Source organism: Carassius gibelio, chromosome B22 (assembly GCF_023724105.1).
Source record: "Carassius gibelio isolate Cgi1373 ecotype wild population from Czech Republic chromosome B22, carGib1.2-hapl.c, whole genome shotgun sequence".
NCBI classification, from domain to species: domain Eukaryota; kingdom Metazoa; phylum Chordata; class Actinopteri; order Cypriniformes; family Cyprinidae; genus Carassius; species Carassius gibelio.
Genome location: NC_068417.1, coordinates 6398803 through 6412793, shown reverse-complemented (window position 1 = coordinate 6412793; position 13991 = coordinate 6398803). Strand labels below are relative to the sequence as shown.

The 13991-nt window shown below is 37.1% G+C and overlaps 1 protein-coding gene across 1 annotated transcript in view; it reads right to left on the bottom strand.

Annotated features, from left to right (window-relative positions):
• LOC127987694 (uncharacterized) overlaps window positions 1-13991 on the bottom strand; it is a 2462016-nt gene that overhangs the window by 509553 nt on the left and 1938472 nt on the right. The window lies entirely within an intron of this gene.

Here is a 13991-nt window from a genome sequence, read left to right as displayed (position 1 = left end):
TATAATTTAGGGGTGTCATATTAATGCACAAGAAAGCATAAAACATTTGTAGTGGTTCCAAAAAAGTTCAAAGGACATGGTGTCACACCAGAGGACATGGTACAAAAATGTAAAAAAAATCGAATAACATTGCAGCTTCATAACAGGTCCGTTTAGGTCAAATAAATTTGTGTATGTATTTATATTACGTGTCCTGAAATATTATGGGTGTCCAGTACTCAAAATAGTTTTAGAACCACTGACCAGTAAAGTAAGGTGATCTGCCAGGACGTGTCTTCAGAAAATGGCACTTCTGGTCACCTGGTATAGGCCAAATCTGGCCCACATACACCAAGCCAGAACTCAGCCTAAAACCGGTTTGTCGCACACGGCCCAGATCTGGCCCACACACAGCAAGCCATGACTCAAATTAAACCCGGTTTGTCGCACAAGGGCCAGATCTGGCCCACACACAGCAAGCCACGACTCAAATTAAAGCCGGTTTGTCGCACACGGGCCAGATCTGGCCCATACACAGCAAGCCACGACTCAAATTAAAGCCGGTTTGTCGCACAAGGGCCAGATCTGGCCCACACACAGCAAGCCATGACTCAAATTAAACCCGGTTTGTCGCACAAGGGCCATATCTGGCCCACACACAGCAAGCCACGACTCAAATTAAAGCCGGTTTGTCGCACAAGGGCCAGATCTGGCCCACACACAGCATGCCACAACTCAAACTAAAACCGGCTTGATGTGTTTGGGCCAGAGATGGCCCATATAACCTCTGCCGCTGCCAGAACTGAGCCAGATGTGCCATAGTTGGCCCAGATGAGGCCCGGATATGTATGCTATCTGGGATGTGTGATTATATTACTGGACGCTCGAAACTGAACAGGAGAATGCACATTCTAAACCGCTCATTACACAGGTAAGTTATCGCTGTTCTGATCTAATGCTCTGCTGCACTGTAACACACACACACACACATAGACAACAGCTCGTGTGTCACGCGCAGATCACGCGCACAGAATCATTCAGCGCAGAGATGTACTGTCAACGCTATTCTGTGATTTCACAATAACATAGCTTAGAAACTGTAAAGTTCAAGCATATATTTATTGATAACTAAATCCCACAGCTTCACTAGTAGAGAGACACTGCCATGTAGAAATAATTCACACACACAATCGCTCTCACTAATCCATTCATATTAACGTAATCTGTACTGTGCTACTTTATCTGTATATGATGAAGAAAGAGCAGACATCTGTGAGAAATAAAATGAGCCAAAGGCAAAAGAACTGATAAGAATGAGCTGTTATAAGAGCAATAGCCATGTACGCAGCGCTGTGTCATATGCCATTGCTCTGTTTTTCACAGCTCCAGACTTAATTGTTCATTACTGAGGTCATGAGGGACTAGTCGACTTCGACTCGACTTTCATCATATAAAAGTCGACTTTAAAAAATCAGTAGTCGTTCAACCCCTAATATATAGCCTACATAGAAAACATTTATGTCACTTCTGAAATGATGGCCCCTGGTGCCATTCCAAACACAAGGACAGTCATCTTTGCTAAAGATAACGAGACTAAATTCTCTCTCAGTGCTGAAGACACTTTCTCTCCTGTCGTGTCTTTGATGATGAAATTATGATGATCAATAAAATACAGCTCATAGCCAATCTGCTGCTTTCAGTGACATGAACACTGTTGAGTTTGCTAACAGATCAGGAAGTGAAGAAGTGTTTATATTCTTTTTGCTGAGACACATTTATGTGGCCAACTGTAAATGGAACAAATTTAACAAATCTGATATCTGATCAGTAAAAGCATTAAAGTGTAAACAGGCCTATACATGTACATTACAGAAAAGTATTTGGTCACGATAATATCAATTCAAATACTGTTTAACCATGCAACGACAGGACAGACTTAAAAAAAGGCACCGCCCTGCTGGAAAGAAATACTTTCGATTTCGCAATATTTTATTTTATTATGTGCAGAGTTATCTGAAATAACTAAGACACTTAATAAAAAAAAACATTTCAAAACAACATTACTGATTTTTAATAATTTGGTTTTAATATCCTCATTAAACAATGTTTGAGTCTGGCGCTTCAGGAACAGACAGAGTCCTGCGGTAAATTAATTAACATTTGAATCATGCTTACATTAATGAAATACGATCATTCCCCCAAATAACTGTATCATGGGAGTATTCAAACTTACCTTCAGCAGGTCTTGTGCACAAAGAACTGAATCCAGACGTCTTTCAAACACTTTCGATTTCGCTGTTAAACACACCTGAGCGATTAGACTGTTTCACACTTCCGGGTTTCTGCTTCAGGTTTGGCGCCTGCACTGCAGGTAGAAGTTTTTTTCCGGTGACAACAGCGGCCTTATGTAACAAGAATAAGCTTGCGTCCCATTGTGTATACTATATCTGCCCTAAATAGTATTGAAAATTACTAATATCACAAAGATTTTTTCTTTCTTTCTTTTTTGTACAAATTAGATATTATGAAAATGCTTGAACTGCGACTTGCTCGGTGTCGCGTCATAGCTGTGTGGGCGGAGTCAGCGTGAAAACAGTCCTTTCCCCCTCTTTGGAAAAGCGTTGTGTAACACTAGTGATGGGAAGTTCGGATCATTTTACCAACTCGGACTTTTGAGTCTCGTTCAGCAAAATGAACAAATCTTTTGTCGAGTCATTTCTTTCATTTTAGCAAAATGTAATTAAAATGTTACCCAACACATTTAGTACTTACGCAAACGTTGATCACACTACAAACAATACAAAACTAAAATGCTATAATAAACAGAAAAAAATCATTCATTTTTTACCTGGGTCTTCAGTCTGTGATTAGCTCACTCTCGAGACTCAAGATTGCTAATATTAAAATGAAAAGCCAAACGTGAAAAAGAAACTAAATTCAGTTTTTACAAAGCTCTTTATTAATGCTCACGCAATAATAGAGACACAATTCAAATTTAAATGTAAATTTTACTTGTCATTTGAATTCCTCTTTTATTTCAGTTTTCATTTTCAAAGACATGCAAATTATAGCCTATGTTAATGAGTGGGTGTGGGTTAACGGCTAGAGACAGTCTTGTGTGCATGAATTTAATGCTGGTTGATTCAATGTGTGAAACAAAATTAAACTGTAAATATATTGTAATCGAGACATGGCGAAATCTGTTAGTGAGCTTTTGCGGGAAGCTGCCGCAGCATTAGAACGTGGAAGAAACAAAAAGCCTGACCAGCATGTGTCAAACCCTTGGCCTACTGTAGTTCCTCGGCCTGAGTCGCGTGCATCTTCAGCTGCCAGAGAAACTGTTCAGAGTAAGTATCCTGTAAGCCATGTTAGTTATGATGTTAGACTAGACCATATCGATGAGGTGCATTCATGTATCAGACTGTTTTGGAAATTAAACTATGTAAGTGTACAAAAGTCTTTTCTACAACAATTATAGCCAGACATTAATACCCGCTAGCTTTAACCGAGGACCTCCGCCAATGTTTCATATTCAAGTGGTGCCTAACAACCCCCTTCAGCCGTGACTTATTCAGATACAGCACTAGCCTAGAGTACCTTATTGCTTTTATAACAATGTTACCACGCATTACAAATATTAAACCCGACAAATATGTATCAATGCAACTTTCATGAAGTAAAATCACTAAAAGCCGATTCCTTCCGCTGGAAAAAAAAGTCCCTGACCATAAAGCAACAGAAGAAGTTACATTATTTCTCCGTTAGATAGAGACAAAGACTGTCTTAATGAGTGAGTCGGTCAGTAGAGAAGACTTCTGAAATGACTCAAACTCCTGATCTCGGAGAAGAAATACGCAACTGTATCGGAGAGTACCAAAAATGCAAGTATCGTATTACAAGGTATCAGACTCGTTCTGGAAAAAGTGGTATCGGTGCATCCCTAGTTTTCTTGATTCTTGTATACAACATGTGTCGCAAAACACAAGAATCAAGAAAACATGTTTAATATAACTTACATTTTCACAGTTCATTTTATGCTCTATTTTTGTCATATAACAGAGTTTTTCTTCTAAAAAATAGGTCAGCAAAAGAAAAGAGAATTGAAAGAGATGAAAACAGCAGAGGTCAAAACTGTGACAGGCAGGAGATTACTGACCTTGAAGTCAGTGACGAGGTTTTAGAAGAGTCCTGTAGCAGCAGACAGGAGCATGAAGAGCAGGTTTCAGAAAGGAGTCATAACAGCAGAGAGCAGCGTCATGATCCTGCTTTTGAAGGGAAGAGTAGCAGGAGACTAGATAGCAGAGATTTGAAATTCAGCAGTGAGGATACTGAAGGTCTTTTTATGAACATAAGTCTGGCAATTTGCAAATTAACATTTTATTTTATTCTGCATAAATTATTAAATACTACAGATATAACCATATGCATATTTTTGCAGACTGGAGAACTGAGCCTGATTTGAACCGTGCTGCTTACATATTTAGACGTTTTCTACTGCAAGAAGTGGAGCATCAGCCAGATCTTGTGGCAAAGATGGATCTAGAGAGAAATACTGACATTTTACAAAAATCCAATGACTAACTGGCCCATCCATTGTCTGTTCTACTTGGAGGTAAGGTTTAATTAAACCAAAAACTACAGTACAGTTTCAGTCATTTGCTCATCCTCATGTCATATCAAAGAAGTATGATTTTTTTTTCCTAGGAGCAAAAAATGAGATTTTAGAAACGGTCAAATCCAAAAAAAAAAAATATAAAATCATACATGTTTTGAACAATCAAGTTAATAATTACGATGGGATTTTCATTTTCTGTGTAGTAATCTTTTTTCCTTTCCTTTTTTTTTTTTATCATATTAAATGTAACTACACCGTGTAATATTTCTCCTCTCATACACAGGTGATTCTGCCTTTGGAGATGAGGTAAAACATTTTCTCTCCTTTGTTATGTCGAGAGTACAATACGGATTTGGCCTAAATCTGGGTAATTTCTAAAATATGTATTAGTCTATTTAATTTTGATGCAAGAGACAAAGATAGAAGGTTGTATAAAATTGTTTTATTAGCATCTGGACATTTCTATGTATATAGTTTTTTTTTTTAAATCATATTTTCTAGAAAACTGGTAAAACATTGTTCTTTAATGGACAAGAAGACCATTTTGTGCCTTCCACTTCTTGGCTCTTACTGGATTGTGACCTTTTCTGTGTCATTGGGCGCATGATTGGACATTCCTTCCTACACGGTGGACCCTTACTCACCGGCTTGAGTCACTCATTTTTCAATCTGTTGATTGGAGAGAAGGATGAGATTGCTGTTGTTGAACTAAAGGACTGCCCTGACACCGATGTGACTGATATTGTTTTACTTGTGAGTTTAAATTCAGCATCATCTATAATGTCATGTTCAAGTAAGGGATAATCCACGGCTAGCTGTGCATTAATTGATTTTAATGCACGACATGGAGGCAAAAATGTTGCCCCCACGTTGTGCATTAAAATCGTGTAATGCACAGCTAGCCGTGGATTATCCCTTTGTTATTGCACACCTTCCTAACCCTAACCCAGAATCGAGTATTCAGACAGACCATGGTATAATGAAAGAATGTGTTATATATCGCATGCTTTAAGTGTGTCTTGAAAATTCTACAAATAATTATTTTAGGTATCTTCTGTCAAAGTTTCAAGGGTCTGGAAATTTGATAGAAGATGAATGTGACCAAGTAAATAACTTGGCAATCAACTGGGATCTCCCAACAGAAAATGGTTGGCACAAAGCATCCTTTACCATGCAGTAAGTGCCATTGATTCAGTAATTTATTTTTAAAAACATTATTTCTATCCTTGGGAGTGCTGATATTTAGTATAACAGCACTGTGATGCTTTGCTTTCTGTATCACACTGCTTGTCTGTTCCTGATTTCCCAAATAGTTAGGGATTCATTGTTAATTTACTTTTGTTCAGTGACCATTTTTACAGATTACATATTTTACATCATTAAATAATCCCAATTTAATTAATTCAGGTCATTGGTCGGAGGGAAAAGCAAATTCAACAGATCAGACTGGGGTTAAAAGACACAGGAGTCTTGCCCATGATCAAAGAACGTCCTGCGCTGATTTTTCCAAGGGTGTCAGCTCAAATTATTGAGCCAGAGTTATTGTTGCATTTAAACCATATACCACTTCATCAATTAATTGCATTGTGTGGTTTAAATGGAGAATTGATACAGTCTGTTCTAGATAAATCTTGGCTAGGTAATCTAGTTCATTTAATTTCTCACCATTAACCCTAATTCAGGTGTTTTAATCAGATGGAATGTATAGTATTTTTGCTTTGTTTTTAGATGATCCTCGACAGAATTAATATGGCCAACAGTTGACAGTGATGATGAAGACTATGGTGGCTTTAGTCTGGAGGACACATTTAAGATTAACTGGTTTCTTTCATCAGTACATTGAAAATGGCAGGTTAAAAAGAAAACACCCCTAATACACAATTATGAAGCATGTTTAACCTTAACTTGTACAAACCCATTTTCAGAGATGTAAAGATTACCTTAAAACCACATTTAAGTGAAAGTACATGAACAACTTAAATTCTAACATCACTTGAGTAAAAGTCTTAGTCTTAAGACCCTCAAGTTGTTCCAAATCTCTATGAATTTCTTTCTCCTGCTGTACACAAAAGAAGATATTTTAAAGAATATGGTTAACTGTTGTTTGGTCCCATTGACTTCTATAGTATGGAGAAAAAAATACAATGAAAGTCAATGGGGCCCATCAACAGTTAAGTTACCAACATTCTTCAAAATATCTTATTTTGTGTTCAGCAGAATAAAGAAATGCATACAGGTTTGGAACAACTTGATGCTGTGTAAATTATTACAGAATTTTTATTTTGGGGGAACTATAGTATTTGTACTAAATGTAGGCTCTAAGATGCATTAGTCCCCAATACCTAAGAAACATACAGTGGTAAACAATAAACCGTTCATTTGTGCGGAGAGCAATCACGCTTATTTTCTAAAGTCAAAATAAAACTGACCACCTCAATATTGCAATAAATCAAGGTTGGCACAGCATCCTCTTAAATGTCTACAAACATTTAAGTCCCAATATCCTTCAAAAAGGTCTTTTCAGTATAACATAAATAAAATAAAGTTTAGTAAAATTAAGTAAAGTAGGTGTGTTGGTTTGGGTCTCATCACTCGCTGCAGCAATTGCTGCCTTTTCGTGCTATTGGGATTAACGTAAATACTAGTTTCCTAGTTTAAAAAATTGTATGTAATGAGCTCATAATCATGACTTTAGAACTGGGAAGTAGGAAATTTCCGACAGTACGTGAAGGCAGCATATGTCCTCATCTCATATATGAAACGCCTATAATTCAGAAACTACCTTCTAATGCACTCACATTTGGTAAAGTAGCCTTATTGACAAGTTTGGGTGATTAATAAATACATGTACCCAAATACTTTAAACCACTGCCCAGTGCCCATTTTTAAATACATTATTCAACCTATACGGGGTTTTTTTTTTTGCATTCTTAATTTTTTTGGCAGATTATAGTGACTCCATAAAGGGTATGTACACCATGAAAGTACTCCATGTGATTTGTACACTACAGTAGATTCATAAGGCTTCTGAAACAACACAATGTATTATATTGTATTATTGAACAGACTTTTAGTAATAATTCACTCTCTAAAAATTAAACTTAATCCATTTTTACACAGGCACACCAGAAGAGCTGATGCAACTCATTCAATTCTGTGTGGGTTGGGGAATTCTTCCTCAGAATCTGTATGTAGACGTGTCCTCTGATGTTGCAATGCCAACAGCATCCACTTTTAGAGAAACCATTAAACTCCCAGCAAAATATAGCACTTATGAGAGTTTCCATAAGGACCTGAAAGCTGCTGTATCATCCACAGAGAGTGGGTTTGGTTTGGTGTAATTACTGTTCTGTGTACTAAGATGTAACTTCAGATTAAGTAACTTCTAGAGGTAAAGTTATAGTTCACCCTTAAAGTTACACTACCTAAAGGTCACAGTTAAAACTGCAGGTTTGCTTATTTTTTTTGGCTGTAACAATATTGGTGCATTCTTTCTGTTAAAAAAAAAAAATACTGTTTTGCTCCCTAGTTTGAAAAAGTAATTTTTATATTACATATAAATTATATTTTCTGTCCCATTACAATGGTAAATTAATTTACTGTTTTGTTCAACAGTCTGAAATGTCAGACAAATAAAAGTATTTTATTCAGATTTAATAAAATGCAGTGTTTTGTTTGGTTAATTCAATCAATGTACAATAAACTGGCTGGAGAGTTTATACCAACATTTTGAATGCTCTAAAATACAGTAATATTTAAAAAATGTCCAATAATTGGTGAATTTTAGGGATTGTGTCTGAAAAGGGCACATTAGGATTCAGCAGACTACCCAATTCCTCTTCGGTTAGTTGTCGAGGTAGAGCCACTTCTGGAATTTGTACTCCATTATTGTGACTTGGTGGTCTATCCAAGTGGATCCCATAATTTTCATCCACCTGTGGTAATTGAAAAATCAGTCACATTGTGGGTGGACAGAGAGGAAAAAAAAAAAAGTTATATTATAAGACGACGAAAATGGCTTAAGAATTTAAAAGGTGCAGTATGTGTTTTCTAAGAAACAAACATTATTTTATATTTTGTGAATATTTGATAGTTTTTTCAGCACACACATAGAATAGACATCTATGTTTGTACATAGTCCTGGCTGTGTAAATGGTAGGAAAAAATGGATCTGACCAATCAGACAGAGCAACAAAACACTTTTATAGGCAATCAGCAATAGGATGTCACTTGTGCACCTTTAAAGGGATAGTTCACTTTAAAATGAAAATTCTGTCATCATAAACTCACCCTCATGTTGTTTCAAACCTGTATGAATCGCTTTCTTCTGCTGAACACAAAGGAAGATATTTTGAAGAATGTCAGTAACCAAACAGTTAACTGGTCCCATTAACTTCCATAGTAGGAAAAAAATATATACCATGGAAGTCAATGGGACCAGTTAACTGGTTACTGACATTCTTCAAAATATCTTAATTTGTGTTCTAACAGGTGTGAAGAGTTTGTGTCCAGGTGTGTGGAGTAAAGGTGAATGAGGGAAATGGCGCCCTCTGGTGGTGAGAGGGAGGAACACTGGGTCCAGACTCTTGACAGACTTCATTACAGCAAGACCTCAAGACCACAGTCAGACCACTTCAGGGTAGGGCTGTGTGATATCACTGGATATATCGGATGGACCAAATAAAAAGTCTATAGTTTCATATTATGCTCCATCATTTATTTTGTGGTGTCACAAAATACACTGTTTACTGTAATAGTTTTTCATCATTTGGATGACTGTGATCTTTACACACCACCACGAAGCGTGAAGAGGAGACAATGACCAGCCGGGACAAAACAAGGAGCTCGTTCCTAATTGAAGGACTACATTTGTAGCATGGACACACATTTTTAAGACCTGTTTTTGTTTTAAAACTGATTTTAAGCCATTGAAACACGAACACCAGAGCTGTATGTGCCGTCTCTGTTTCTGTGTGAGAGGAGTGTGCATTGTTTGTTTGCTAATTTATTAATTTTTTTTTATTGCTTTTTGATTTGGTTCATGAAAATATTTTTATGAAACTGTCAGCACAAATGACACAAATGTAATTGTGACTCACCAGAGACAGTAAGATTGAATCTGTATGTGGTCAATCTTCTCCATCTGATGGTCACTTGATAAAGTCCAGAGTCTGTGTTTCTGGTGTTTGTGATGATCAGAGATCCAGTCTGATGATCCAGCTTCAGTCTGTCTCTGAATCTCCCATCAAGAACATCACATGTGGAGAATCTTCCAGTGTCTTTATCAATTTCAGCTATACGAGTCTCTGAGTGTCCACATGTCCAGAATACCTCATCATTTGTCTGTAGTTCAGTGTTAGTCTGTAGAGACTAGAGAGACTGAATCTCCCTCAATCACAGACACTGACTTCACTTCATCTGAATCAGAAACACACCTGAAGAACAAACACAAACAGAGTTTGTCACAGATTAAGGTGAAGGTTTACTGAAGTAAACAGTTTGAAATGTAAATCTTGGACCAATAATATCCAAACAACAAAACGAAAAAAATCTTCATGGTGATTTTGAATAAAACCCATTTGGCGACACAGGAACAGAAGTTGATTTGAGCTGAATTCATACACAGAAAACTCTTCAGATGAGAATCACGTCACGACTGAAACTAAAGCTGCTGCTGTTTGAGCTTCACTGTTTTTATAGAAAGGATATTTAGAAAAACAAACACACATATTTGAGAGAAAAAAATACACATTTCAAACGCACCAAACATATGCCACGAACACAACCAGAAGCAAACTGTGTCAAACATCTTGAGCGGTTTGAGTCCACAGATATGAAGAGACAAACTGGATCAGTAATGAGAGATGAGACAGATGAGCTGATGTGAGGCTGCTCTGTAGTAAAGTGAAGTGAAACTCTCCTGTCAGCTAAATAACCCTCGATTTATTCAGCATTGATGCACAAGATCATCAGCTCTTCTGAGCTTCCTGGAGATCAATGCTGTCATTTTCAACAGAAATAAGCTGAGCCAAATATAGATGTTAAAAATGTGTTAAAGCAGTGTTTGATCCTGAGATCCTGAGAGTCTTTGACTCTGGTTTCTCCTGTAACTGTCTTCAGTCGGTTTGTTCTTCGTGTCTGATCAAATAGTTTCTCCTCTCAGACTGATTTCACAGATTCTCCAACTGCTTTATGGATCCAGAACAGATCACTTGTTGTAACTGTGTGCTCTCTCATATTTTCATATGGCATTTTGTGTGGAGTGGAAGTAAAAAGGTTCTTTGATCATGATAGATTTAGTGAATTACATGCATTTATCAGTGTTATACGACCTGATTCAGCGTGTGATGGACACACACACAAAGATGACACACTCTAGACTTAATCATCAGTACGGGTCTAAACATTTCATCCATTGTTATTAAAGACATAGCACTATCTGATCACTTCTGTATTTTCTTTGATATATTGATCTCTGCTAGCACTGAATCTAGATCTGTCTCTGTCAGAAGGAGATGCATTAACGAGAACACAAGTGAACTATTTATGGAGGCTATATCTTTAACACCAAGCATTTCTGCAGACTCTGTCGATCTTCTCCTTGATTCCTTCAACTCAAAAGTTAAGAATGTTATTGATGATATTGCTCCAATAATAGTCAGTAAGAAAACAAACAGACAGAAATCAGTTTGGAGAAGATCAACAGCAGTTCAGACGATGAAAAGACAATGCAGAAAAGATGAAACTTGAAATTCACGATAGCATCTATAAAGACAGCCTTCATGATTTTAATGTGAAACTAGTCACAGATAGACAGAATTTATTCTCAAACCTTATAAACAGTAACTTAAATAACACTCGTACTCTTTTTGACACTGTTGAGAGACTCACAAACCCCTCAAGTCAGATTCCAGTGAAATATTAAGTTATACGTGGTAAGTTATGAACAAAACACTTTTAACTTTTGTTGTTGTTTTTACCACTAGCAATGGAGTCATTGTTACACCGCACACTTTATTAATGTCAGGACTGTCATTTTGGTCTGGTTTATTCCTGGTTATGTCAGTATTCCTGACACTGGTGTATATTGTTATTGTGTGAACGTGTGTGTGTTCAATTTTCATTTTCTCACCGGACACTATTGTCTTGTCTTGTGTTTTCAGCGGTTTGTTCTCATGTCTGCCCTACGTTTTCTTTTTCTTTCTTTGCTTTATTATTCAATAAAGCCCTTTGCTTTCTGTTCGAGTCCTTGTCTCATCTTTACTCATGAAATCGGAGACTGAAGGAGGAGCTAGGTCAAAAGAGAATAGATGAGGATTGTTTTAAAGATGATGATGCAAAGGTGAAGTACTACACTGGGCTTCTTCAATGTCTTCTCTTCTGATGTGTGTTGACACAGCTTCTCGTCTGCCTGCCACACACTGTATCTCACTAAATGCAATTCACCATAAAGTATCTCATTGGCATTACACCACAAGGATCTCTCTCTTTCATGTGGGGAGGTCATGTCAGTGACAAACATGTGGCTGAGAATAATGGCCTTCTTAATAAACTATTACCTGGAGACTTGGTGTTGGCAGATGGTGGATGTGACAGAGACAGTGTTGGACTCGTGTGTGCAGAAGTGAAAATACCTGCATTCACCAGAGGACGCAGCTGGATGCAGAAGATGTGGAGGAAACACGGCAGATAGATCACCTCAGGGTTCATGTGAAGAGGGTGATATACACGTGTATGTATGTGCATTTATATACATATACAGAAATGTACCTTAAATAAACTACTTTTATTTTGGATGTTATTAATCCTTTTCGCAGCCTTAGATTAAATGTTGCCTATGCATGAACAGCATTATCATTGTTATGCATATTGCATTACACCTGTTACAACAATAAATGGCAAAATTGAACAATTCTGTATCTCATTATTTGTGCATCACATTGAGGTAAATGTGTACGGTTTACAGTAAGGTATATAAAACCAGTAAAGGGACAGTGTAACACATAAAAGGTAATTAGATAAACAACTATCAAGACCACAGGTAAGGCAATAAGTAAAAAATTAAATAGAAAACAATTATTTAATTTATACATTTAGTGCACTTGTAGTGCTAATACAACAGGAGTAACTTGTAACAACAGTGTAACCTTCAAGTATAAAGAACATAGATAATGCAATAAGTGAAGAAAGAAACGGTAAATGGAAAGACAATTATTAAAACTAATTAATTCAAGACCTTTGAGCAAGCAACCATTATCTGCTCATTGACACAGAAAATATGAAGATCCTGCACTCATCCATATTTGTGAATTGCAGGTGGGCCTCGAGAGATTTCACATTTTTTAATTGCTCAGATGTGTAACATTACATACTGACTCTACAAACAAGGAAAGAAAATACATCGATGAAGATTACGAGCGTTAGCTCATTAAGATCATCAGACCACCCTTCACTGTAAAACCTGACAAGTGACTTAACTCAAACCGTTTGAGTCAACAGATATCATTAAACACCTGACAAATTAGGTTTACTCAAACCGTTTGAGGAAACTGATTGCCTTAAACCATTTAAGTTTTAAAACTAATAGTTGTGAGTACACTGAACTTAATTCAGTTGAGTTCACTGAAAGAAGATATACGTTGCAATTAAATAATGAAGTGATTAATTGAGTGATAATTGAGCATTAGTGATGAGCTGCTGTTAACAAACAGAATTACTGAAGAACTTGTGGAAGTCTACCGCTGTACCATTGAGAGCATACTCACAAACTGCATCTCAGTATGACACAGCAGTTGCTCTGCATCTGACCACAAAGCACTCCAGTGGGTGGAGAAAACTAAAACACCTCCACCCTCGTCGAAAAGACACAGCAGCACCTTTACTTCTTACGGAGCCTTAAACTGCTCAATGGATCACTGACACCCAGTTAACTTCCATCGAGAACATTTATCAGAAGCGCTGTCTGGACAGGGCAAGAAACATCATCAAGGATGCCTCTCATCTTCACTATGAACTCTTCATCCTCCTTCCATCCGGCAGGAGTTACAGGAGACTACGCTCTCGCACTAGTAGACTCAGAAGAGCTTCTTCCCCGAGACTGTGACACTTCTGAACTCCACAACACCAATCTAACCTGCACCTGCTCTTTTACTGCACTCCTCACAGTACTTCTGTACAGAGCACAGTAAACTACTTCTATAAAAATATCATTGCATTACTGTTATTTTGCATAGAATACATAGTTTAACAATACGTTTGCACACTCAATCCAACTGTATTTATTACCACAGCTCTCACGTTGCTGCTGTTCATAATGTGTATAAAATCCTACATTGCTCTGTTCATAATGTACATATAATCCCTACATTGCATTCATATTTATATTCTGTATATACTC